The 27626-nt window shown below is 44.4% G+C and overlaps 1 long non-coding RNA gene across 1 annotated transcript; it reads left to right on the top strand.

Annotated features, from left to right (window-relative positions):
* The first annotated feature begins 18137 nt into the window (after nucleotides 1-18137).
* LOC119004732 lies at nucleotides 18138-21344 on the top strand. The gene is made up of 3 exons (XR_005070287.1): nucleotides 18138-18185; nucleotides 21019-21106; nucleotides 21192-21344. It is a non-coding gene; the product is annotated as an uncharacterized LOC119004732 (long non-coding RNA).
* The last annotated feature ends 6282 nt before the right edge of the window (nucleotides 21345-27626 follow it).

The following is a 27626-nucleotide window of genomic DNA, read 5'->3' as shown; positions in this document are numbered from 1 at the left end:
TGGTATTTTTAACATACTCTTCTAGCATTGTTTGTGGCAACAGAAGCAGGTAAGCCTAACCAAGTGGCTTTTGTGCCTAAGCCCAACCAGAACATAAGCACTGTCTTGTCACAACATAAATTTGAAAAGATAACACGAAGAAATGTAAAGTTGCAACATGAAAAAAGGTAAAGGTAGCTGAGAAAAACCTTGTCAGTAGTCCTGCCTTTAATAACATGACCGTAACATTGCGCTATGTCACCATGTCACACATTTGGACAATACTTGCCTATATTAAAGGCAGAAGGGGAGCGAGCTGGAAACTGCAACAAGACCAACACAATTGCAGAAGTCAAATGGTGCAGGCTCAGACGTGCGAGAGCTGACCAATCAGAGTTTAGTCTGCAGATTGGGGTGGTGTGTGACACAAAGTCTCCTCTGCTCTTTCTGAATCACAGACTGTGATCTGAAATATGCCTCAAGATTACCCTGAAACCTCCATGTCCTCAGCTCCATGTCAAAGCACTGGCATAACTAGACACAAACATATCTCTCGTTTCGCCGTGCACAGGCCCACAGTTCACTCTCTGATTAGTTCACTTTACGGCCCTGCATTCAGACAGTGTTCTGTTCTGGGATGTCCTTTTTTTTCCCCTTCCTCCTTAAGCTCCTAGATCATTTCCAGGCCCTGCATCCAATAATATTTGGTGGAGCCTACATACACGCTGGCATAGTGAGGTGAGTCAGTCAGTCAGTCAATCTTTCATTAGGCCCGAGGTGAACAGGGTCACACGCCACTCCTTCACAGACCAAGACAAGCAGCACATCTGCTACGGGGCTGATGCTTGGAATGATAATGCCTCCTTCTCCTCTTATTTCAGGCTTTCTTTTCCTCTCCTCTCCTACCCTCCCCTCGCTTTCTATCTGTCCGTCTCTCCCTCCGTCCATCTATCTCCTCTCATCAGGAGGCTGCCGAGGAATAGGGCAGCGGCATTGTGTGGGAGGTGATTATGTGTGATCTGCCGACTCAGACTTGACCTTTTCCATGTTATCCCTCAGATTGAAACCAACACTCGTGGACTCGCCTCCTCCCCGTGCTCACGCTCTCTGTTCATGTTACTTTTTTTCGCTGTTGATTTAATGTTTCATACATACTTCGCAGAGAGGGGGGACTTCTGACCACGCGCCTGCAGTAATTGCCCAGTTCCAGTAGCATTCCTTGGCAGGTTTGTGGTTCTGTTCTGTGTGCATTTGTACACGCGTGTGCATAATTTTCAGCAACCGCGGATCATAAGGGTGCAGCCCTTTGGAAAGGACTAGGAAATGATTAAATGATCTTAAATTGTAGACGTATGCCTCTACCGTACTTTAAACGTTAAATAATATACTGTTCAAGTTATATTGCGAGCGTTTTTTTTAAAAGCAGAGCTTGAGTTTATGGATCCACTTTGGGTTAACCAACAAAGTGGCATTTACAAGACAGTTATTCTGAGTCGTTAGCAAAACTCAGACGCTTCGTTCGATTTTAACGGCAAACTCCATTGTTCTTTTTCGCCGCGCCACAATCCAAAGCAAATGAGACCAACTTGTGTGCAATTTACTCTGTTGTCACGTAGAGATGGTGAACATACCTCTCTCTCTCTCTCTCTCTCTCTCTCTCTCTCTGTCTCTCGCTCTCTCTCTTTCTGCGAGCTTTGCTGTCGCAGCAGTTGCTGTCAGTTTGAGCGGTGCCTGCCCCCAAATATAATAGGGTTTTCTTGACTGCCTCCCCAGGGATTGACTGGCGGTGGAGAATTCACCATGGCTCATTTGGAGCAGCGCACGGACGGGCTTCATAAAAAAAAAAAAAAAAAAAAAAAAACCTAGCTCCTCCATGTCTCCAGGCGGTTCTGTGGCATTCCAAAGGAGGTGTTAGTTTCACTGATAATACTTTCGTGGACAGACAGCACTTAGGTTTACCGTGTTGTCCACCGTCTCTGGCTCGCTGTCTGTCTGCGGCGCATGTCACGAGACTCAAAAAAAAAAAAGTGAGGTGGTGGCGTGTCGGTGTGGCTGCTGTTTCAGAAACTGTACTTCATGTAAATGAGGTGTCTATTAAAAAAGCACTGGAGATCTCAAGAATTGATAAATGACTGTCACGGTGTGCCGCTCGTCACAGTTGTCACATAAACAATGATTCATCGCCAGGGTCAGGAAGAATTAAATGATAGGTTCACATTTCTTCAAGTCAATTAAAAAAAATAAGATAAAATACGCACATGCCCCTACGTACACTGAAAGGGTTATTGGTTGCTATAATTATTTGCTATGTCCACAGTCCTCCCTGAAGTGATTTTGTTGTCAGTGATGGCGAGTAAAAGCCTTTCGTCCTCACTCAGTGTAAAAGTGCTTCCTTCAGGGGCTTCAGTCGTCTTTCCAGTCACCGTCTTGTACCACCACCAGGTCTTGTTTTGCTTCCTCGTTGAGCTACAGTAGAGGGACAGTAAGGAAAGGAAGTAATCCAGCGTTTAAAAAACTGTTATGTGTGCTTGATTGTATCTCATATTTACCTCATGTTAAGCTGGGTATGTGAATTAGTCTAGAGCCTCACTAGTCTCACTTCAGTTTCAATTTTTCCAAGTGGCTTTATCATTGGGTGCCAGCCAAAATGCCTCAGATACAATTGGATAGACCTCCAACCAATCAGAGCAACAAAACATGGAGAGAGACATTTTGATGGTAGTAGCATATGCATGTCTGCAAACATACATACAGACATGAAATGTATTTTGGTGTCCAAATGACTAATAGATAGAGACATTTTTGGAACTGAATTAGTATCCTTAGCTGCAAAATGGCCTGCGATAGCTACAATGTAGTCTTTTGAGACAATTGTGCTCAGACTCTAATTTTCATTGAAAGTATCTGAAAACATTATGGAAAAGACCCCTACAGAGAAAGACCCATTTGTGGAAGAGTAAGATCTTTTTGTTCAACCAGAAACAGTTGTTATTATTCTTCCCACAGCCACCAGACACCATTGGCAAAGGTTTTACCATTCAGATTAAAAAAAAAACAGAACCACCTCGGCTAGAATTTCGCAATGTTCCAGCAATCACCAGTTCTGGTTTTGTCAAAATAAACTGTTTATTCTAGATGTGGAAATACTTTGGCTCTACACATTTTTTTTTTCCTTTCTTCATCTTTTTGCTTTTGCGATCTCTGACTGCCCCTCTTGCAGCTATCTTGGTTGCTTAATCCCTAACCCGAGATAAAAGGCCCGACACAAACCAGGATGGATGGAAGTCTGCCTGAACAGCAGGGGCACCCGACACATCTGCGGGGGCAAATGAAACTTGAGCTTACTACTCACCTGGTTCCCCCAGCTACACCATTTTAGCTTCAGCTGAACGTAAGAATACACTTTCTGTCGCATGAAGAACTTGCAAGAGTTTCTCATGGCCAGCATTTGCAGGAGGACAGTGGTGTCCAAAAAAACCAACAGACTGGAAAAAATGTGAACCTGCCTTTTAGGTCTTACCGTACACAGTAAATCATTAGAGTTCTCTACATATATCTTGTGCTTGTATTTGATTTATGATATTAAAAACAGCATGAGAATAAGCATGACTTGACTCCTCTGTTCAGGAGATAGCTCCTCAGCCCTCCACATACCTAGTGTCTCACCTGGTGCGATATTCATCAACGGCCCACTTTCACAAATCCGAACCCACATGTACCTCGGGCACACAATGGAAACCGCATACACACTCACACACACTCCTTAACCACAGGCCAGTATCTGTGGTATGAGGGGTTCTTGTTGCTAGACAGCTGCATGCCTTGGCCTCTTCACAGCGGTCGACTGAGCTCCGAGGAGCTTGACAAAGAGGCTTAAAGTCCTCCCTAAGTCTCCAGCCCCTAGGTCGTCTGCATACCCCGAGCCCAGCTCTGGAAAAGGCCTGAATGCAAGTTTAGCAGCTATGGTTACACCCCGGCAGACCCCTGCCGCCGCTCATGCTTGCATTACCATTTTTTCCCTGAGCGGCTTCAGTCTTATAGCCCGGCAACAGGTTCCTCTGGTGCTCTCCTCTTATTTCATAACATGATGAAAGAACTGACAGACATACTGCTCCTACTGAGTGACTCTAGCCCCCCCCCCCCCACACACACACACACCCGTGTCCATGTGTGGGTGCGTGTGAGCATGTACATCTGTATTTGTTTCCGAGCGAGTTTCCAGTGCTTTACAGCGGTTGCAGTCATGTTCCTTGGCAGCGACTTCGAATCTGCATTCTCTCTCCTTGTGTTCTTGTTTGTTTTGTTTCGCTTTGCCGGAGTTTTCTTTGGTGCGGGGGGGAGCCTCTCGCTGCGAGGTGTATTTCTTGGCCGGCTACCTGCTGCACTGTGTGACACAGCCTCTGGGAAGGGACTGGAAGGTCTATTAGGGATACGGACAATAAATCATCACCCACATGCACGCCGTCTAGGGGGCACAGACACGGGAGGGTAGATGAGGGTGAAGGGACAGGCGGCGCAGGCAGACATGTGGACCCTGCAACCCCATAAAACGCAGCACGTATAAAGGCGGGAGAAGGACGAATGCAGAGGCAATGAGAAAAAGTACTGCAGGCATTTCAGTAAATGAGGGAGGTATGTGCATGTGCGTGTGTATATGTGTTCTATACTGGACCAGTTTGTACCTGTGAGTGTGAGTGAGTGTGGGTGTGTGTGTGTGTGTGTGTGTGTGTGTGTGTGTGTGTGTGTGTGTGTGTGTGGGAGGCGGTATTCAATGTCGGCAGCTGGAAGTACTCAAGCTGCTGCTGCTGCAGAGAGAGAGAGAGAGCGAGAGAGAGAGAGACAGACAGAGGGAGAGAGAGAGAGAGCGAGAGAGAATGAAAGAGAAGGGACGCCTGCAAAAGAAAGAGAGGCTAAGAGAGGTACCAGCACAGGCTCCCTCTGTACAGGGCCTGAGCTCTTGCAGAGTGAAAGCCCCTATAGAAAGAAAGCAGGGTCATCTCAACAGCGCAGTGGCCCTCGTACACACACACACACACACGCACACACACACACACACGCCGGAGCAGAACAACACCAGGGCCAGCGTGAGTGCACAGCAGTCCTCCTCAGGAAGCGGGTCTTGTTTAGACTTACAGCTATGTGCAAAGAATAATAAGGACCAGGACAATGTTGGTACAGACATGCAACACTCCCCCGTCAGCCTTTTATGTCTGCAGATTCTCCCCTCTTCACTCGGACAGATACTCCCTTTGTGCGATATTGTAGATGAAAGAGGATTAGGCATACCTATGTTATGGTCAGTGCCGAGGCTCCCACCCGGCGATGCCAAAACAGTCAGATGAAAGATCTCCTTTTTTTTTTTTTCTGAAAAAACTCGCTGCAGGTATTTTTGCCATGCTCCTTCTGGAAGTTATTCAAGTCCACATCCTTTCTTCTTCCTCCCCTCTTTTCAGAACCGCTCGCTGTCTTTCCCTCTTTTTTTCCTCTTCCCCCATTTTTTTTTTTCTTTCCAGGAGAAAGGTAATGAAGGGGAACCGGGTTACTTGGCTTAGGAGTGCCAAGGCTGTGATTTTCACTGTGAAGTGTTAAAAGTTACAGTGCACAGCTGAACTTGTATATTCAAGCCTTTGGCAGACTTACAGCTCCCCAGCTAAGCCACATGTTTCAAAGTTTCAAACTTAACAGGAAAATGAACAGGTGTCTCAGACAAGGTTTCTGCTCTTCTTGGAAATATGTGTTTGTCCATGTGCCTTTGTGCGTGGGCACGTACTGCTCTCCGCACATTAAAACAGGTCAGTCAGGGCTCAGGGCCCCCTATTTTCTCATCTTTTTACACAGATCTTCACTGAAATGGACACCTTTAGTTGTGTGGGGGGAAATACAGTCCTGTACTTTGTGCTTCTCCTTGACAGAAACATCAGTGAATCAACTCAGCGATTTCAGTGGGTCATTCCGGAAGATTCTGTTACCTTTCAACAAGCGGAGCGGGCCCCCGGGCTGAGGCCAGGGAGAGGCCAGGGAAACACAGGGAGACAGAGGGAGGAAAGAGCCGAGCGAAACCCAAAAAGACCAAAGAAGAGGGGGATAGTTTTTGATCAAGTTTGGGGAAAAGAAGGAAGAAACAAAGCAGGAGTGTTACTCAGAAAAGCTCAAAGGAGAGAGAATCAGAATGTGGCGGGGCGAGGGGAAAGATCTTGAGCGAGAGTGAGGGTGTGAGGGTGCTCAAACTCAGTGGAAATCCTCGAGTTCATACCGTGTTCCAATCAAAGTCCATTGACCTGGCGGGGCCTGTGACAAATTATCCCAGCGCCTCTACGTATGACTCAATCAGCATGGCGGATAGCTTTCTGATGAGCAATAGGTCTCCTGGTATATCAGCCAAATCACCCCCTGATGACTTCATCAACACGCAGCCTACACTTCTCTAAGTGGAAGGCAAAGGGAGATCTTGAAATCAACCTTTTACAAAGGTACCTGTTGTCTGAAGAGGATCTTTAGACCCATGATGCACTTCATTCTTTTTTCACATCTCCACTATGGGGAGTGACTAAGGCATGCACTTTCTCAAGTCATGAATATCAAACTCATTGGAGGGACATCCTAGGAGGCTAATTCACCCTCAAACTGGCATGTATAGATGTATTTGGATGTATCTGAATGTTTTGATCGAAAACCATCTAAAGCAAATAAGGCGCATTGCCTTGGTCTCAAGTGAATACACCAGGCTTAGAAAAGAAGTAAGTCAAGTCGCAAAATCCAGGGACGTTTTCCTTTTTCAAATTTTGCCATTTTCATCCGACCTTTTTCTGACGCAACACTGAACAAATGTGCAATTGAACAGCTCGACAGAAGCACAGCATGAAAGAGCGGAGAGCAACATACAGGCATCAACACAATGGGCTCAGTGGAACATAATGTTGACTGTGTAAACGGCGCCGACAGTGTAAAGACAGTTTAACTGATTCAGACATTTTGCGCTCTCACATACGGCTCCTCTGGGTAATGTCGAGATAAGTTCAGGGCTGCAGAGCGCGTGTGAGAGACGTAGCCGGCTGTGAGCTTTGGTTTGTTAGCCGTCCATTACATAATGTCTAGATTGAATGGATATTGGATGCCACCACATCAAGCAGAGTCCCGCTCTGCAGCTGCAGGGTAGGTACACACCAATCACACATGAGAGACGAGCCAGAGGATACCTGATACGCCTCTGAAACCAAGTGGATGGATTTACTCTCCAGAGCCAACAGACCTAGCAGAGCTCTGAGCCATGAGTAGTGAACATCTAAAGGCCCACCTCTCCTCGTGTAATTGAAAGTGCACTCACTAGCAGAGCAGCAAGAATGTTTATATATATATATATCTTGCTTGAGAGATTCTCCCGGGAGGGTGTCTATGGGGCGTTTCATTTTAAGTTGCTATCTGTCACATGGGCAAACTAATCAGAGAGACAGATGAAAGGTGGGGGCCAGAGGAGGGGTCAGCTACTCAGTGATGGCTTCCTCTGATGGCTGGCTGACCCCTCACCCCTTGCTAGAGGATACTGGGTACGGGATAAGCCATGTGTGATGATAAGACTGAGAGCTCCCGAGGCTGTGATGACTTCACCCAACCTGTTCAATGGGTCTGCGTGAGCTTGATTTTCCACCAATTAATGGTGTTAGCTTCACAAAATAAAGGGTAACTCCACCATTTTTACACCGCAAAGTGTGTTTACTTTCTGGAGATGTACTACCGCATACATGAAAAAAGTAGTATATAAAGCCTTTTGCTGCTCCGGGCAAAGCTGCATGCAATCGGATAAATCACCTCCAGGGATGTCACTCAGTGGCTAAATAGTATTGTAGGTAATGTAGGCACCAAGTCTCCACTTGTCTAGCATTGCGTCCTATTACAGCGTTGGACATCAGATGCTCGCAATTGATGCAGCAGAACAGATATCACCTCTGTTTATGCAACACAAGCTAACCTTTTTCAAAAACATGGCACCTGCATTACCCATAGTGCAACTGGGCCACTTCGAATGACTTCGCTGTTGGGAAATTTATCCGACTACACACAGCTTCCTCAAAGGGATTTTTACAACTGACTTTTTCACTTATGTGGTAGTACTCCCAAAGACCTGTTAACACATTTTAAAGCAACATTATGTAACTTTTTTTTAACCTTAAAATAACAGCTTAAATTCACTTTAATGGTATAGTGTCATGTCATAGGGTGAATAATGTCTCTGATTCAGCCACTCCATCCTCCTATCACTTGTTTCTGCACGATGTAGCTTCACTGAACGAATTGTATTTGTAGTTAGGACCTACATTACATCTGAGAAATTGTTACAGACCTGGGATTTGTTTTTTACCACAGTGGTGAAGTACTCAAGAAACTGTGGGGGGCACCAAATCGCATACAATGCCAATTTCTACATAGTGTTGCTTTAAAGCGTAAAACTGCCCTTTAAGTTGTTGCTTTGTGCCCTTACAAGCAAATACACGTTTGACATGCTTAACTTTTTCAGCTCAGGTGAGGATCAAGCCGGTGGATTTGGTGTTAAAAAACATAAACAGTTGTTAAACATTTCCACGTCTCCCATTAAGGCTTGTTTAGTGTTGTGAATCTTTCCATCTGCCTTCAAAGCTGGGTTCTAGTCATCCATTTATACATTCATAATTGGATGTGTTGCATAAACCAGATTCCTGTGCTCAATGGAGCCTTTCATGGCACACTAATCAGACCAGACGCCACCAGACAACAGCTATATTTACTCGTATCATGTTCGAACAAGCCCCACTTGAAACAAACTACTCTTACGTTTCGTATTAGGTGTCTGTGGACGGCAGCAAACAACAACAGCCCTGGGTCAGGAGGTTCAGCGCCGCGATCGGTTTACTGTCACAGCGCCGTCTCCGCATTGCTGGTCAAATGAAGCACCTTATTTACACAGCAGCTCTGCAGCAGAGGAGCTGTAAAAGAAAAAAAAAAGTTAAAAGAAGCCCCCCCACCGAACCAAAAGCGGATTTCCCCTCCCTTTCTTCTCTGCGTGGAAGAAGTATGAACTTAATGCTCAGCGGAGAGGACATTAGACTGTTTATGGTTTATTAATTGTTTCTGAGGGAGTGGCAGTCCAAGCGTGACCTGCTGTTAACTGCCATATAAAACATCCACATGTTCACAACATCTGGGGGCTTCAAAGTAAACAATACGGTGAAATATACTCTCGACATATAACTTTTTTTTTTTTTTTTTTGGCCCGAGCAGAAGGCACGTCTGCCTCTGCAGCTGCTTGGCCTTTGTAACTGCCTCAGTCGTGTCGGCACATGTCCACTGTCAGGGAGCAGTGCCAAAAACGACCACTGTGTTCAATTATATTTCCGTAATTGTGTATGATACACACTAATCAAATATAATAATCAGTTTTCAACGGCATATGGTTAGCAGGGCCACGCTGTCAAGTGGAGAACATCCGCAAAAAAAAATACCTCTGTGCGCGAGGAAGTATTCCGAACTTAAAAACACATTAAGTTAAAAATGTCATAATCAAGTTCATGATTACCATAAATATAATTTCAATGCCAGCTGGGGCTTAAGGATGCAAACCAGCATAGTAAATAGTTGGATGAGATGTGTGTGTGTGTGTCTGTGTGGCATAAAACACAGAGGTGGAATTAAAATCTGATGTCATTAAAGTCTGGCAGAGTATCACATTATTTACATGATGTAACCTTCCTCTGCCAGGACGTGTCACTCAGGACTCCATCTGCTGTGAGTGCAGCACAGAAAACCACTGTTTGTGTGCGTGTGTGTGTGCATGTGCGCGTGTGTGTGTGTGTGTGTGTGTGTGTGTGTACGTGCAGACACAAAGGTACTGCGGCGGGCCTCTAATATGTGACCTAAGCGATGGCCTAAAGCTGTCAGCTCCTTCCTGTGGGAAGAAGAGGACAGCTAAACAACTGATTATCTGTTCCAGTCACCTCGCAAATGCTACTGACGATACCTGGCTGCCAAGAGAAACTGGCTGCGAGTGCGACAGAAGTAATGCGCGCACGTGTGTGGGCGCTGAGGTGAGGGCTGCGACGCTGTAGATTTTTTTGGGGATTCCGGTCACGCCGCCTCGCTTTGTTTGGATCCACGGCGGAAAGCAGAGCGAGGTTTGTTAACAACAGATTTTGATGTATATTAAAGGCGGTTCGCACAGGTTGCACAAATTTAACCCTCCTTAACATTTCCATTAGACTGATTCAGACTTTCAAAGGATGGAACTACTTTTTTTCCCCCCTTTGCAACAGGGACCAACTTGATTCCAGAGGCAATTTATAAATTGACTGAAACTTCATCTGTCGGGGGCTTTGATGTTTTCCTCAGTCTTTTTATTATTTTTTTTTCCCTCTCATATTATTCTTTCATCCCCCTCCTTTTTGTTATAACCCTCAGCATTAAATGGGTTGAATGAATGGGCTTCTTCATTGAGAACACCTGTGCGGCAGTTAAAATAAGCAGGTCTGTCTAATACTTCTACCGTCTCTATCTGTCTCGGAGCGTCTTCTCTTCCAATATAATCAAACAGGAAAGCACACGCTTCCTGTCTTTGGCCCATATGGACTTGAAGGTAACCATCAATATACACGTACGCTCCTCAAACTTTTTTTTTTTTCATCTTCCACTCACTGTCCTCTGCTTACTCGCTCTTGTCTTTCCTCTCTCTCATTCTCTCCTGGTCTTTCTGAGGTATGCTTCTGTAAGTGTGTGCGCTCGCTTTCAAACAAAAAGGAAAAAAAAAAAAAAAAAAAAAAAAAGAAAAGGTAACATAGTTTTTTTTGCCGAGCTTTGAGCTCTCCCTTGATCTGGAAAACAAAGCTCTCAGAGGTTTCGTGTTGGTTCACGTTTGGTTTCCAGCGTGGCTCAAAGAGCTAATTGTGCTCAGCAACATCACAGCGTGACACGGCGGCTGACTAATGCATTAGCCATCGTCGCGTTTGATGGAGACGCAAAACACGCGTCCAGAACGCCCCGGCGCCGGCTCGTAACACACCTCACCCCCTTTGTGATGCGGCTATGGGAGACCTTGTCGTGGCTGCTCGCTCGTTCTGATGGTGGTCGGCGTCACGGCTGGTTCACATGTTGTTTTGATCCCCGCTGTCAGAGCCCGGTGAGCTCACACAGACACAGCTGGCTTGGGTGGAGCCGCTAGGGGTACATGAGGAGTTGAAGGACGTGGATCCTTGCCAACACATTTCATACATAGCGCATATCTTACAAGTGCAGCTGAGAATTAGAGACAGGGGACCCTCGCCCCTCGCTGCCCACCCTACCATCTGCCCGCCCGGGGCTGGGGGCTCCGTGGCCTAGCTTCCACATCACCAGGCATGACAGCCCTGCCCTCAATCAACCCCTTTTACGCACACATACACCTTCCGCTCTCTTCTACTTTGCTATCTTAATGACAGGAGTATGTTAGTGTGAAACTCGCCTCTCCTTAATGCCAGTGTAAATGAGAGATTACTGGCCTTTAACAGCAGCAAAGACGGGGGACATTAGTTTTCCTCTCGCCGTCTAATTTGGTTCTTGCTCGGAGGGGACGGCGAGGCCAACAGAGGTCGGGTCTCTGCAGCCGTGTGTGCGTAGGTGCCGGGCGAATGTGTGTCAGCGCGGTGGAGGTTACAGGTCTCGGCGTGGATATAATTAGAAACTTCCGTGCAGCTTTTAGAAAAATACTCTGCTTCCCCTCGCCTGTTTTCCTTTCGCCATTTATCTCTCTTCTCTGGTGACACGATCAGGGAGTTAACCACCACGTCCATCTTTGTGTCTCAACTTGCCCCCGTTTTTCTCCCCACTGGTGTAAATCTCGCATCCTGTTCGGCGGCGGCCAAATAAAACAGCGGGACTGGATGAGACACATGGAGGGGAATCCCTAAGAGTCAGCACATGTGAAGCTTCACAGAGCAGCATTCCACCCCCTTGGGATGAAAGCTGCTTAGAGAGGTGAAATACTTGGACGATTATACAAGAATCATGAAAGGGTCCCCGCGACTCATTTAAGCACTTAAACTTAACGACAAAGAAAGTGAAACGCAAAGAAAGAAGCACATTTTTGGCACGACGTTGGGCTTAAATTAGCCATTTCCTCAGGTCATGTGTCTGAAGTTGAGCTGTAGTTTTGGGAGCTGTCTATTTTGTGTATCATCATCGCGATCTCTAAGATGTGAGCATCAGGTCGCTCCAGTCAACATGAAAGCCCCTATGCGTTTAGAAGTGACAGTTATTAGTAGAAAGCTGTTGGCAGATCACTAAGAGAGAACTCTCCAGTGCCTTTCATCCTCCTTCAGTCTGCTATAAATAATGGCAGGTTACTAAGGATAGGCTGAGTGACTCATACACCTTCCCCTTTGCTGCCACTGGCCTGCTTCTTCTCCTATAGCTGTCACAGACGGCTTAAGGGGCCAGAATACCAAGCAAATAGCTCTGGAAAGCCCCTCCCTCCACACCTTTCCGACAGAGGATTACAGGGGCCTGTGTCCGACCGAAACCGGCGATCTGACACACACACACACACCCACTTCAGGGAATGATTGGCCAGCTGTGTTGGTTGATTGACCTTTTTTTTTTTTTTTTTTAATCCGTTCTTCGCACCGCTCTTTTTGTCACTTTTCATGTGAGCAAGTGAATACAACACTTTGAAGGACTTCACGGTGTTGCACTTGTCCGAACGTGTCGGACAAACCCCTTCTTTTCTAGCATGACCCGGCCCTTAGCTCACACACACACACAAAAGCACACTCATTCTGATGTGTGAAAAATCACCCTAGTTGCAATCATGGCTACCAATCATTTGTATGTTTCATATTTCTATAATATTATATTCAGATTCTATGTATATGAGCTGACATTCTCATCAGCCAGCCCAGCTGCCAGTCGAGTGTGTATTACCAGACCTCCATATCAGGAGGTGGAGGGCATGGCGGTGGTGTTCCAGACAAGAAGGCTGCCAAGCCAGTGACCACAGTTCAAATCCAGTTTACTTCCTGTTTATAAAACCACCTAAATTTAGCCACTGAAGGGATATTTGGCAGTTGCCTTCAGGGCAACAGAGCAGGGCATTTGCAAAGAGCCATTTTCCAGCCATGTTTGTTGATCCACTTTATGCGAAATTTAAGTCTCTTGCATCGCAGGTCGGCTTGGACACTATCCCAAAGCATCAGTGTTTGGCGTTGTAGCTCGGGTTGGCCACTGTCCTAAAGCGGCAGTATTTGATGAGTTGGGACTGAGTTAAAAAATATAATTTCTAATAAATGGACATTTAAGCCTAAACATGATCATTTCCTGCCCCTTACCAGGTGATTTCTGTGCCTAGACCCAACAGGACTTTAGGCAGAGTGCTCTCAGGACATACAATTGAAAAACTAAATTTAAAGAAAGATTAAGTCGAAATGTAAAGAAACGTGTTTCAACATGTCTGTTGTTTGCAGACTCAGGCATTGTAAGCAGGTCTTTAGACAACTGGGCTGGCAAAATCCAAGTATAGCTTCACATTGTTCCATATTCCCTGAGCCACTAGTAATGCACTGTGGTAGATCAGCAGAGCAACAATTAGCTCGTGACACCAGCTGATGTTTAAGATCCCCACTGATCCATACACAGAGGAGAAGGGGATGCTTTCTCTCCTTTCTTTAGCTTCGTATTGCACTTTAATACAGCTAATTAAACATTTTAATCAAGGATAGCACTGTATTGATCTCAATTCCTGCTAAGGGGGTTTAGTGTTAACTATACCACTCTGATTATTCTTGCTCCAGTAGAGCTGTCACTCACCTTCCCAATGATCCCATCAACTCTCCATCCTGCCAGTGTCGAGAGAGGACCAGTAAAAACAATGAGTTGAAGTCATCCCCGACTTATAATTAATCTCATGTCGACTTCTATTGACACGTCCACTCTTTGATTAAATAATTACCTAAGTGCCATAAGCCTCCATGATTGAGTCATAATCCTGAATAAGCTGTAACCAACTATGGTCACCTCCTTCGCCACGATTAGCTCATCATTTGCTTGGCTGCCAGAGCGGCAGCTCCCCCCCATCTGTTATGCTCTGGTTCTGGGACACAGTTTTGGGTTTGGATGTTTACAGTTCCTGCTAACAGGTTCTCATTTGACTCTCGGCACAATCAAACTCATGGTGTGTGCGTGAAGGTACGGACACATGTGCACACATATGCCCGCATATGCAAATCCATTCACACGCATGTCTGCACATTCTGACAAGTGCAGTTTCTCACATTATACTACTGCTCAAACCCACCCACAACAAACCACACACACTCCTCTTCACACATGCACTTGCAAACACATGCGTGTCTACCCACCTGCCCACCCGGCACTCCCACACCTCACACATAAACAGCCTGGCATCTGTCACCAGGGGGGTCACACGTACACACACGCGCACGCACATGCAAACACAAACACACACAGGCACACGAACGCAGTCCTGTTGTCTGCACCGTGCGTACCCTTTTGACCCTTTGACAGGTACACGGAGGATCTCAAAGTGAGAGGAGAAGCCTCAGAGCAGGTCTACAAGTCAGAGACGTGCCCTCTCCATAGGTAGCTGTCGAACTCCTCAGGGCTCCAGGGGACGCCGGTTGCCTCTCCCAGGAAGCTATAACTCTCCGCTCAGGAAGTGAGGTGTGTCTGGAGCGTTATCTACATCTGTCTGGGAGAGGAGCAGGAGGACAAGAGGTCAGACAAGAATGGGACCACTTATATCATGTATTATGTATGACGTGTGGCATGTGTTTGAATATTTACATGTGTCTGAAGGTGATGCAAATAGAGGGGAAAAAAGAGGGAGGAAGTTCAGAGAACTGTGTTTCCTTTTGTCAACAAAGACTGTGTGTAAACAGTCGAGCATGATGCAATTCCAGAGCTGAACCGGTAACAGTGCATATCATCTATTGATCAGAGTTCCGCATGCATATATCAAGAAAATCAGTGATCAAGTCCCTGCACACCATTTGATGGTGCTCAGACTTGATAAACAGATTTTTGGGGGGCTTTTGTTTTAGGCGTTTTGTTGCATTGCGTCATGTAAGTCCTTCTGATCGTATCCTCTAACAACAGCTGTGACCTTCACATGTGAACACTGATTTCAAGAGCTTCCTTCCTGATGGTTTTCTCAAATTCCCTCTGGTCCTAGGTATGTTGAACGACCCCTGAAATAACACGTTTGACGAATATAAATGATCAGCCCCCACAAAGTCGAGTTAAAAGCTTTGGGGGTGATCCCCGTGAACTCTTCGAACACTCCCAGGCATATAATTAAAAGGTAGTTTCTAATTTCTATGAGAGTAAATTAGCGCCTCGGCTTCATTGTTGAATCATAGCTGGTGGCACGTAGCCTGGGGAGATGGATTGAATGGATCAGAGAGGGTTGGACAGTCACTGGATAATTTTGACAATGGGGTTCGGGGGTTTCATCCATCACTCAAGCGCTTACATGAAAGTTTTGACAGGTAGAGGTCATGGCAATGTGGCAGGAGCCAACAGAGATGGATGCCTTTAATTTGGGTAATGAAGAGTTAACCATCTTGGGAGAGCAAGAGGAGCGTTAAATGGGAGAGCCATCCGCCATTAAAAGAAAGTCTTATTTAATTCCTCCAACCCTAATGAAAGACATCGGAACACAATCCTTGATTGACAATGAGGCCCTAGCTGTAATTCCCTGCAGACAGTTCACTTAAGTTCCCTCCCTTGTTAATCTCAAATATAATGAATTGCAAAACTAAGGTTAAATGTGGCAGCGTGAATTCATTATCACTAATATATTAGACCATAAGATGATTTACAGTGCGGTCTCTCTCTTATTTTCATTAACGGTGAATAGCTTTGATTTAGCCGAGATTCCGCTGGCCTGTTCATCCGCGCCATCAATCTCACCCGCTTGGTCATTGTCCTCCTTTATATCTGACCTCTTCACTCGAGAATGGAGCAAAGAATGGAAATGTGTCGGAGCAGACAACCTGGTGAACAAAATTATTATTCTGCTTTTTAGTGTGAGTACAAGACCCCTCTTTATCGCTTCCTCAGAAATTATATTCATCCTGAGCTGTCATTCAACTTCATCCTTGACCCTGGTCTTATTGTTGCAGGCTTAATGGTAGTGCTTTCTCCAAGATAACGCTTAATGCTCCACTGTCTACCAGGGAAGGCCTGCCAAGACTATCTTGCACTAAAACACCAGGGATCCTATCTGCATACTGAGCTGATAGCTATATGGACATTGGAAATGCATGTACATGTTTCCCTATCATTCATTAACCAAAAGAAAAGGTATCTGGAATGCATGTTTCATTTGCAGGTATGATTCTAACACATCAGCCACAGAGTTTATTGAACATGGCATAACAACGTGGGCACTCGGACACATTAATGCTCAGAGGAATGTCATACATAAATCAGCCTATTACGATTTTACCCCTGCAAGCAACATGGCTTATGTCCAATTTGCATCACTGAGAATTATATGTACGCATTCGTCCTCCAGTATTACCATTTACTCTCTTAAGTCATTGCGCATGCCATGGGCTCAGATCTGCGTGACTGTTGTGCATAAATGTAACAAATTGTAATGGAGCACTAAGTAGAGGCTGCAGCAGCTACGGTGAGTGACAGGAAGCTACTGGCTGCCAAGTTGGTGACCGCAGTTCTCCGGTCTGTGTTTCAAAATTTGTAAGTGTGTTTTTTTGTGGGGAAACCCTGGGAGAATGTCCAGCTGTGTTTGTACAGACAAAAATTGGATGTCGTTTCACAGGAAATAGAGATATTCCAGCCGTTTTTGTGACACATATTTTAAGCAAGACAAAGTTTTCCTAACCCTAACCAAGTGCTTTTTGTGACCAAACCTAACCAGACCATAGGTACACCATTGTGATGAGAAGGAAATTGAAAACTGAACCTATAGAAGCCTAAAGTTGCAAAATGATCATTTAACTTAACCTAACTGTCTGTGGTTTTGCTGAAATGTACTTCATGTGTTCTGGTGATTGGGTCAGCACTGGGGGAACATGAGAGGTGATGAGGTGAAAGTGAGACAGCTAGATGAGAGACCACAGTTCAAGACCACTTCACTTCCTGTTTACTGTTGAGAAATGTTCACAGCCGTCCTCTTGGCAACAGATCAGGTATTTCAAGTCTAAACATGATCTCGTCCTAACCCTAACCAGATGTTCATTTTTGTATCTAACCCTAACCAGACACTGAACACAGTGCTGAGACATGGGGAGTTTATAATTCTGACGTGCCAGCCATGGAGTTTATTGAACATGGCGTAACAGTGTGGGCGCTTGGACATATTAATACTTGGAGGAATGTCGTACATAAATCAGCCTATTAAGGTTTTACACTCGCAGGCAACGTGGCACGTGTCCAATTTGCATCACTGTAAATTGCATATATGCATTTGTCTTCCAGTATCACCATTCACTCTCTGAAGTCATTGTGCGTAGCATGGGCTCAGATCTGCATGACTGTTGTGCATAAATGTGACAAATTATAACGGAGCACTAAGTAGAGGCTGCAGCAGCTACGGTGAGTGACAGGAAGGTTACGGGCTCCTAATGACAGGGTTTTAAGGCTATAGCTACTGCTAATTGGGGTGATGTGTCCATCCCGTGTCCCCCCAAGACATGTCTTGCTACCAGGGATTAGCCATGATTAAGGTACTGGTCTTCCGAGTGCTTTAAGACCTTTCACAGTATTTATCCGTTCTGGTCAGATTACCGCAGTGATGGACAGATAGAGATCGCACGGGTCATGATATATCTCAACAGTTAGTTCGAAGCGCATTACAGCGACCGTCCTCTAGCAAGTTATGTGATATGAGATGCAGTGCACTATAGGCTGCAGACAGAGAGCCAATGTAATATTTATGCAATCAGCTTGTTATATAAAACTAGTTCAAAAATAACGCCTCAGGATATTTTTCACATTCCTTGTTGAAAGAAAAACGGGAGGCAGTTCTTACAAAAAAAAAACACATTCACCCAGTGTAAAATCATTATGTTCTGTTGGCAAACATTTTAGTTGAGCATCTCACTAAGTACGCAATAATGGCTCTCCCCAATTAACAAGACACTAATTATGTGTTGCCTCCTCTACAGGTTTATCTGGAACACAATGCCGCTTATGAGCTGCCCTTTTCCTCTTCAGATACTTTCATGGTAAGAGTGCAATGTTTCTTGATATTGATAAGAAAGCACAACAACAAGTCTTTATAGATGGTTTCACTGATCTTCTGGGGATTAAAAAATGAGAAGGAAGTTTTCCACGTAGAAGTCGCCAAGCACTGATTCACAGTAAAGCGACAGAACACACATAAAGGAATAAATTCCAGCATGAATATTTATTAAATTCAGATTTTTATGGGTATTTTTCACCGGGAAAGCTCTGTGAACCGAAAGGAAAACACATTTTTAACTATTCCTGTTAGTCGGAGTTTGAAATGATCAAAAGTGCTCAGCCGGATTCTCCTCTCCCTTGTTAGGCCGTGTCTGTTCCAGTGGAACCTCTCATGTGTTTTCATTTGAGGAGAAAGCTGTGGATTTAAAGGGAGCGGGAAACTCTACCTTGTTAAAATGAATTGTCATGTATGCTTGACAGACACTTATAATGAGATTAGTGTCGGGATGTATCAAAGAGGAAATGTTGGAAATAAGAGAAGGGCTAATCCGCTCACACTTTCATGACTAAATTCATTCTTTCCATGGTTTCTTGGAAACTTTGCTTTCCGTCTCATTATCCGAATTGTCTTACAGCTCTCATCTTGTAATCCAGAGCTCCTCTATTGACACTGGAACTCAGTTTAAAAAGACCCTGTGAGACTGGAATAATAAATGGGAGATTTGGTGTTGACAGTATCCGATTTTTATTAATATTTTATACGCAGTTACAAAGCCGGCTTCATTTTTTTTTTTTTTTCAAGGAGTGGATTACTTCCACACATTAACATAATCAGTAGAGAAAATCATACATGCATATTAACATAATCAGTGTCTAATCACGGTGCTATATGCAGTGAGGGGGTGAGAGTTTGTGACTATTGTTACATTCAAGAATATGTAACACTTGACTCAAAGTGCTGAATATTTTATACAATAATCTAAATCTTACAAAAATCCAGATGTCTAATTTGCTCGCTCTGTGCAGACACCTAAGAGACCAAAGTGTGATGGAAGTGCCAAGCTTCGCCACACCTGAGTTAGTCTGTGACTGTGATTTGACACACTCATTATCAAACCTTCTATTATTGATTTCTAGATAGTTGTTAAACACTCTCCCATGCACACAGCTTAGCTTTTCTATATCCCTCGGTCTCCTCCAATGACCTTTACTGTTCAGATAGAGATAGCTCTCAGCGCACACAGAGAGTTGTGGAGGATTTGCAAAAGAGGACATTTATGAAAATCTTTCTTGAAGCCTGTCTAAGAAATCCTTAAGAGACATGAAGGAAAGGGCAGTGAGTCAGTATATGGAAGAGGACATACTGAGGCTCTGATATGGATGGAATGGCGGGGAAAATACCAGTCTATATGTGCATATGTAATGCAAAGTAAAAAGGAAGTCACAAGACTCCATTGAAGTTTTCCTCTTTTTCTGTGGTGCCATTGGTCTCTCCAGACATACACTCAGGACATAAATATATTTGAAGAAAAACTTAGCTTGCGATTGAGGGCGGCATATGAAAGTTGATATTGAAATGACCCTCTCTGGAGACTGTCTGGTATTTAAAGAAGTTCAAATCTCCATACTAGACGATACTTTCTCTAATATACCCCTTTTATAAAACACACACTAACATCTGGATTCTGTCTTCAGTGGGAAAGAGTACAATCGTAAGTATTCCCTAGGTCAGATGGACAATTTTGCAGCATCTCTGGTGCGAAGCTACGACGCGTATGAATAGTTTTCCATACATCTACTTCAAGCAGCACTCAAGTGTTGCTTAGTTAGCATTGAGTTTGAAGAAGGGGCTTAAGTAAGAGATAATAAAAAAAGTAACCAGCGAAACATTGTCACTGGCCACTGTGCTGCTTTTCACTGTCTCCTGTTTTCTGGCATGTTTGTGATGTTAGATGTAGTCTTGCATTGTTCGTACAGATTTTTGAGTAACTTCCCATTTTCAGCTCCTCAGTCTCGACCTTGGAAGTTGTTGTTGTTGTTATCTGTAGAGACAGGATTTAAATGAAAAACTTGGTGGTAACACTTAACAATAAGATATAAAACAAATCTGAATAGTTACTGAGGAGCAAGTAGGGAATGAATCAGGAACAAATTGATAGTTAATGAACCGTTTCACTAGTAATTCCGGAATAACTGTGATTTTAGGGCTATAGTAGATACTATAATACTTACTGGAGAACAGGCAGTGAGATACTACATTAATCAATCATTAGGTAATGATTAGTTCATAAATGTCTGAGAATTGACATACTGACTATTTTCTTAATGAGTTGTTCCTTTTTAAATATGACCCAGTTGCTGAGTGGCACAAACTAGTAATGACTTATTGATTATTACTAATAACTTAATCATCAGTTACTCTTTTGGTGTACTTTCAATTAAAGTGAAACATCACACTAAGTTGTTACCCAAGTGACTCATTAGTTACTCATTAGTTATTAATAAGTAACTCTTTTTGTGTGTCTTGCTGAGAAGTTACTGAGTAGGCCTTCATTACTTCTTATATATAACTATCAATGTGTTCCTCATTCATTCCTTACTTGCACCTCAGTAGCTGCAAGCATTTTGTGTGCATCCTATTGTCAAGTGTTACCAACTTAACATGCAGATAATGTAAGGAAGGAGAGGGCCGATTGGAATAGCCGGTCAATGACAGACACCTGGTTTGACTACTTTGAACATGACACATCAGAAAAATAAAACAAAGGCAAATTCATCTCAGAGTCAATCATTTACTTTTTAGGGGGAGTTTAATGTGGTAACTTTGGTGTAAAAATGGCAACACTGGCCAGTTCATCATTTTTATGTCAACAGACATGAATGAATGTGATGAATGATCGTGGAAAAATACACCCGAAGCTGTTCTGTCTGATTCTGCAGTTGGCCCCACAACTGGAAAGAAGTATGTTTTCATTCTGGCCCACATGATTATGATTATGTTTACAAAGTTGCACAATGTTTATTTGCCATGTATTATCTCTGTGCAGGAATGGCGGTCCTTTACATCTTTTACTTCTAAGACTTTTTGTTTCCTGACTGAATAAAATCATGGAGGGTACAACTAATTTCGCTGCAGTTTGAGGTGGTTATTTGTCACTATTTGTGGTGTGAGGGATTGATTTTCTCCCTCCCATTGCATTGATGAAACCCCTCCTGGGGGATCCTCTGGGAATTCATCTTGTGCTGATAACTTTGAGCTATCTTATCTGGTCACTGTTCAAACAAGAGTGAATGCTTGGATTTGCTTCAGGTGTTTGTCTCCGCATGGGTCCATTTCTTCTTGTTTTTTGTTTTCAAGGTTAAAGCCTGATTGATGTAGCTGATTTTCAGAGTGCTGTTTCCGACCAGTTTGTGGCTGAATCCATTGATTCATCTGTGAAAAAGTAATATGCAAGGGATGACTGACAAGCAAGCCACAGTATTTATGCAGTCATTTGTATAATATAGACTCTTTGTGTGAGGTTTGGATTCAAATTGAATAGAATTAAAGGATCAAATCGTCTTGTAGGAAGTTTCCTGTGGAAATGTGTGTCTGTAGTTGTTCTGGAACATAAAAACTTATCAGATGGGAATGGAAACACAATAAATGTGATCATGCACAGAGTTCAATGTGGGACAGATAGACTAGACTCAGGTTGCAACTGCCATTATTTGATCATTATGTTAGTAAAAGACAGTTTAGCAGAATTAATTAACTTTCAGGAACCTGAGGAAGCCATCAAGAGATAAATAAAACTAACATTTCCTGACTTAAATTACTGGTTATCCCACCTGCTAATTATAAAACCTCAAGATCCCGACACAATGCCGCCTCAGATTTGTCCACAGGGCATGGATTCTCAATTTGTCATGCTGCTTTGAACTGTCGCTGCTCGACCAGTGGTGCAAAGATCATAAACCAGTAAAACTTCAGAGCACAGGATGCGACTGAGAGTGACTCAGGGGTTGCTGAACTAGAAAAGAGGCGATGCTTAAGACGCGTTTTCCAACCGTGTCAGATATCAGACGTGTTTAAACCTGGTCCTACAGGACTTACTCATAGGAAAAGGGAAAGGCTGGCTGGAGATAACGGTGCACATTTTAAAACAGTCTCTCCTGGAAGACTATCACAGTCTTATTTACATGACAAGTGATAGAAATAGTTGTATGAAGAGAGCTAAGAGAGAAGTTTAAGGGAGACCTAGCTGTTATGCGTTTTCATTGCTTCCTTTTCTCCAGTGATTTATATGTCATCTTGTTCATATAAAGATCTCGAAAGTTAAAAAGTCTAAAGTTCACAACAACAGAAGCTCTTCTCCCCCTCAGAAAATACAGCTGCTGAAATGCCTCGTCAGTAGTCTCGCCTTCAATTCTGTGACTTTACTACATATCACTGTGTCACATATTCCCAATTATTTATTATAGTTTGGCAAGTAAGAATTGATAAAGCACAGCTGATCTGTTAGTTGTGCTGGGTCAATCCGAACAGACTGGGTATTTGGGAAGGAGGACTTTAAAGAAACGAGCTAAATCAGAGCGTTTCAGACAGAATGGGGACACAGCGCTGCAGCACCGGACATTTTGGGAGAACTGATGTGTTTTTCAAGCACACAATCGTGTTTGCTTTTCTAGTAGTAAAGGAAAATAGAATTATGAAAATGAGCACAAAAAGTTGGAAAGTTGATTTTTGAGTCTCATTTGCAACATACGCTTCAGGATGGCATTTCACCTACAGTCCTGAACCGAGTTGAGAGAATGTGACTCAAAAGTGAGTTTTTCTCACAAATAGGGCCTTTAAACTCAGTCTCCCTCTTCAAAAGTAGGTATGAATGTCAAATTGTTAGAAACTTCAGACACAGACCGCCCCCCTGAACCAAGGTCAGAAAAGGTGAGGGGTTTCCGTGGTTATTTACCTCATCCGACAAGCGGTCGAGATGGAGTACACTGGCCCCTTAAGCACAGCGGAGGCCCCCACCCATCTACACAGAGTGGTCTGTAGTCAACACTATCTTATCTCCTTCGGGGGCAAGTCTGGGCTGGTCGGCAGGGGAGCAGAGCCACATGGCTTCAGTGGGAACCGTCCCGTACTTCTTAGAAAATCAACCGCTTCAGTGAGGAGCGATAAACGGAACGTATTTCTCGGAGATTGATGTTGTTTAGGTTTTGTGTTTGACTACAGCAACTCAATTTTATTGATGAACTATTTTACCACTCCTCCACCGCTGAAAGCCAGGGGGATTGCAAACAATGTCCTGCTTTCTGTGCTCCACTGGCCGTGATGTGTAGCTTTCCCGTAGCTCATATCAACACGGTAATAATAACTTTGTGTTGGATTGTTTCATAATCTTGCAAATGAAGCCTTCCCCTTCCTCCTACCGTAGAGTGTGTGAGAGCAAGACCTGACCTGCAGCCATACAATCCATCAGCATTAGTCCTACACGGTCTCCAGACTAAACACAGTCTCATTACAGTGGCTGTGAACGCCTGCAGGGCTCTTCCGCCACACAAGTTTATTAACATAAGACTCAATGTACAACACAAAACTAGGTACACTGGACTCTTACGGTAAACACCGCTTTAGTGCTGCTGGTGTATAATTAAAGGATTTAAATGGCCCGAGCTTATGGGGAATGACATGGCAATATGATTACTGTAGAACACACTGTACTGTGTAAGCCAGTGTTGCTCGGGGATGATGTCATCTCCTCCAGGCCATTGTGGATTCCCGCTGCTTCGTGGGGCCGTGTCTGTGCTGTGAAGACAAGGAGAAGACAGGAACTGAGACAGGAAACTCTTCATGCTTTCTGACGGAGTTTCAAACACTTGTCACCTGTATAAAGACGGATGTTACGCGAAGCCAGCTCATAAAAAAAAATTCTCATATCTCGCATTCCTAAGCGCAAAAATAATTGCCGCAGCCGACAAAGTATTCAGTTACAAATGCACTTGCGTCCTCCACCCACGCCGCTACTCATGTCTCACGTTGGCTTCGCTGAAGGTTTATAGTCACCCTCGGGGGGTGAACGCACGCTGGAGCGGTTGGGTGAGTGTTCACTGGTGAGTTTGTTGAATTCGGTTATATCATCAGCGGTGGAGGAAGCGCTCAGATCCTTAAAAGAGGGAGCGTCATCAGATAAATGTAGTTCAGATATGAAGAGTTAAATTCCAGATTATGCAGAATACCTTATTTTTTCTTATTTTTATTTTGTATATGGTTACTGATGCCTAATTGTGCAAGGAGCATTTAATGCTGCAGCTGGTCAAAGTTTGGCCTGTCACAGATACAGTGCATCAGTATTGCCGTTTGTGTTGCCAGATATGTCCCAATTTGAAAGCTTTTTTTATAGAGATTATCACGCAGAAAAACAGACTTCTCAGCAGAGTTTACAATTTCAGCTCACTGATGTCATTTAAGACGATGAAGTTTTTTTGATAAACAGTAATATACCCTGCCACTGTGACACATCATCGCCAAAACATGTACTTGTCAGCGGATATATAGATATCAGAATGTATAACTCCCTAATATCTGTATCAGAATCGGCCCCCAAAATCAAGTATTGGTCGGGCTCTCTTGAACTGCGTTGTAAACGTGTTTGAGTATACAACTCAACAAAAACATAGAACCAAAGTCTAGTTGTTTTTAGACACTTTACTGCCCAACTATTACACATTATATCTTTGATATAAACTAGTACAATCCCTTAATATTGTGTTTAACTTCAGTCCCCGAGTAAACTTCCTATTGTGACTTTCCAAGTAGAATAATGTCACCTGGAAAACATTTCTAATTTCATTTAATTTCAGTGAAGCTTGAGATCAAGTGCTGCGCTCGTTGCTACAAAATGCGGCACAGTCATTAACTGCTGAACCCTCGGAAAAAGGCGTCTGTGTAAGTAGCGGGGCCGTTGCAAGTACAAGTGCGCGCAGGATACCCGCGGCTTTGGCATCTGATTGTGTTTGTGCCGTTTTCTGTGTGACAAACATTCCAGCACAGTGCTCAAGCATCAGCTGTTTACACTCACGACAAGATACTCCAGTCTCAAGTATCTGCTAAGCATCAGACCTTGAGAGACAGAGGCCACATCAAGGAGGTCAACAAACAACCCGACACCCCGGAGATACATTTGCATTGAGTCGAGAATGTTAAGCAACAAACGGGGCATAAAATGGCCTCGGAGGCACCAAACACTTAAGTGGTAAAACAACAACCTCCAAACTGCTGCGAGATCCTCTTCATTGTCGGAGCCCCCTTCTTATCTTGAGAGCGGGAGAGGAAGCCGCGATCTTTTGAGGAATGAGAGCGAATAGCGGCGGGCGGCCCTGTGAAACACGGCTGACACGGCTCGTTTTTAGTATCATCTCACGAGTTAGGACAGGGTAATGGGCCAGAGTACCTGGCAACAAACGGAGAAACTATAAATCTCCAGACTCACAAGCTGATATCCGGTTTCAGCTCTCTCAGTCTGGACAGAAAGGGGACTTCAAGTCTGTGTCGAAAGAGACAAGGGCCGGCTTTGCCTTCCACTCGCAAACTGCTGGGACTTGTTACATAAATTCTATGCATAGCACTGGATTACCATTAAGTGACTCCACTATATGGGCTAGAAAAACACCAATTCACTGCCTGGCAATAAACATTGTAACCCGAGCACACAGGATATGGTGTGTAATGTGTCTGTCAAGTGAAAAGTTAATTTGCGTTTTTATGTGCTACCAAAACAACCCCCTGTTTCCACACCACCCGCTTTTAGCCCCCCACCACCACCACCCCCCTCCCACCCCTTTCTTTACCCATTGTGAAGCCATCAGATAGCAGCTTCCAGAAGTCCACACCTGTCTCAGGGCTATGCAGAGGAGATGGATCCATGCATTTTGAGCATCAGATAGCCTCCAGCCAGGGTTAGTATTGATCTAACGCTTCACTGGCCCTTTGTGAGAGCAGCAGCTGCTTTGGGGGGCTTTTAGATAAGCAATGCAAGGGGAATTGTTTTCTCCCGAAACCCTCTCTCAGTGTTTCGTACATGAAAACCATCACTTAATTCAACACTCCATCGCTCTGGAATAAAATGTCCTCTCCCCTGACACGAAAAAAAAAAAAAAAAAAGCAGCAAATAAGCATTAAAACATCTGCCTTTGGGGGTATCGGGAAAAAAAGAAAAAGCGTACGGTATTAGAAATCGCACAGTGATAATGCAGCTCTCCGGATTTTTCGCTGTTTAATCGTATGTAATCTCTGGAGTGAGAATGAAATGAAAACATGTTTCAGTATCCCACAACTCTCCCTCTCTCTCACGTAGTCCTGCTCACTGGAGGAGGCAGTTGTGGTGGTGGCAGGGTGGGGTTGGAGGGAGGTGAGAGGGGGTATGTATGGGTACTGCTGCATCTGTGTGTGTGTGTGTGTGTGTATGAGGGCAGACATGGCGATGAGACCCTCCCTGAGATGACTCATAGGCTGTATGGGCTGACACCGGCACCTCATTCACAGCCAATAATGAGCCATGCTAATGAGCAGGACAGCCACCCTGCATGCTCATCATTAAGCAGTCTTGTGATTCATGTCCAGCATGAGACCATCGTATAGAGAGATAAGGCAGGCTGGGGCGGGCAGGCGGGGACGTGATAGACGGGTGTGGGGTGGACGAAAAGGTTTTTGAGCACCATCCTGCATGAAATGACTGATCAATATTTTCTAAACCCTCTTGTTAGGGGATGAATGGCGCCTTCTTCTTTTGATAGAACGTCAGACTTCTTTGTGCCTGCATATACATGGATACTTCCTGGAATCCCACGCAGATACACAGTCAATATGTGCCTGCAAATTGCGCCTATGTGTGATACGGCGCTATCAGTTCATTTGAAATAACCACCGCGTCTGCGCTGATCTGATCAGAGACCCGCTCAAATGAATCCATCAGCAAAAAAACACAGCTGACAGTAAAACATGCGTGTGCATGCGCCAACCTCCTGAGACTTCTGCTCCGACACATATATCTGATAAGGCTTAATCAGCACGGGGTGGTCATGATAAAGCATTTCAGCCCTATCTGAGAGAGAGAGAGAGAGAGAGAGAGAGAGAGAGAGAGAGAGAGGCACAGACTGGAGGGGGGGGGCTGCCTCTCCAAGGGGTGGAAAAGGCAAAGAGCGTTTCTCCCTCAGCCCTCCTTCTCCCCCCTGTGCGCCTCTTTTTTCCTCCCTGCTATCCTCTCTTCTCTCCCTGCCTTTCTCTCCCTGTATCAGTGGAGACACTTCTTAAGCCCCAGCTGGGGAAAATACGGTGGCTTGGTGGGGGGAGGGTTTCAAAAGGGTAAGTGATTGCCCTCTAGGGGACAAAGCAGAGAGAAGGAAAAAAAAAAAAAAGCAGGACGCCTTATCGCCCCAGCCTCCAATAGCACTGTTGGCTACCACCCAGAGCTGGGAGGGGAGGAGGAGGAGGAGGGAGG

The sequence above is a fragment of the Acanthopagrus latus genome, chromosome 16, assembly GCF_904848185.1.
Source record: "Acanthopagrus latus isolate v.2019 chromosome 16, fAcaLat1.1, whole genome shotgun sequence".
Taxonomy (NCBI): domain Eukaryota; kingdom Metazoa; phylum Chordata; class Actinopteri; order Spariformes; family Sparidae; genus Acanthopagrus; species Acanthopagrus latus.
This window is presented reverse-complemented; position numbering and strand designations above follow the sequence as displayed.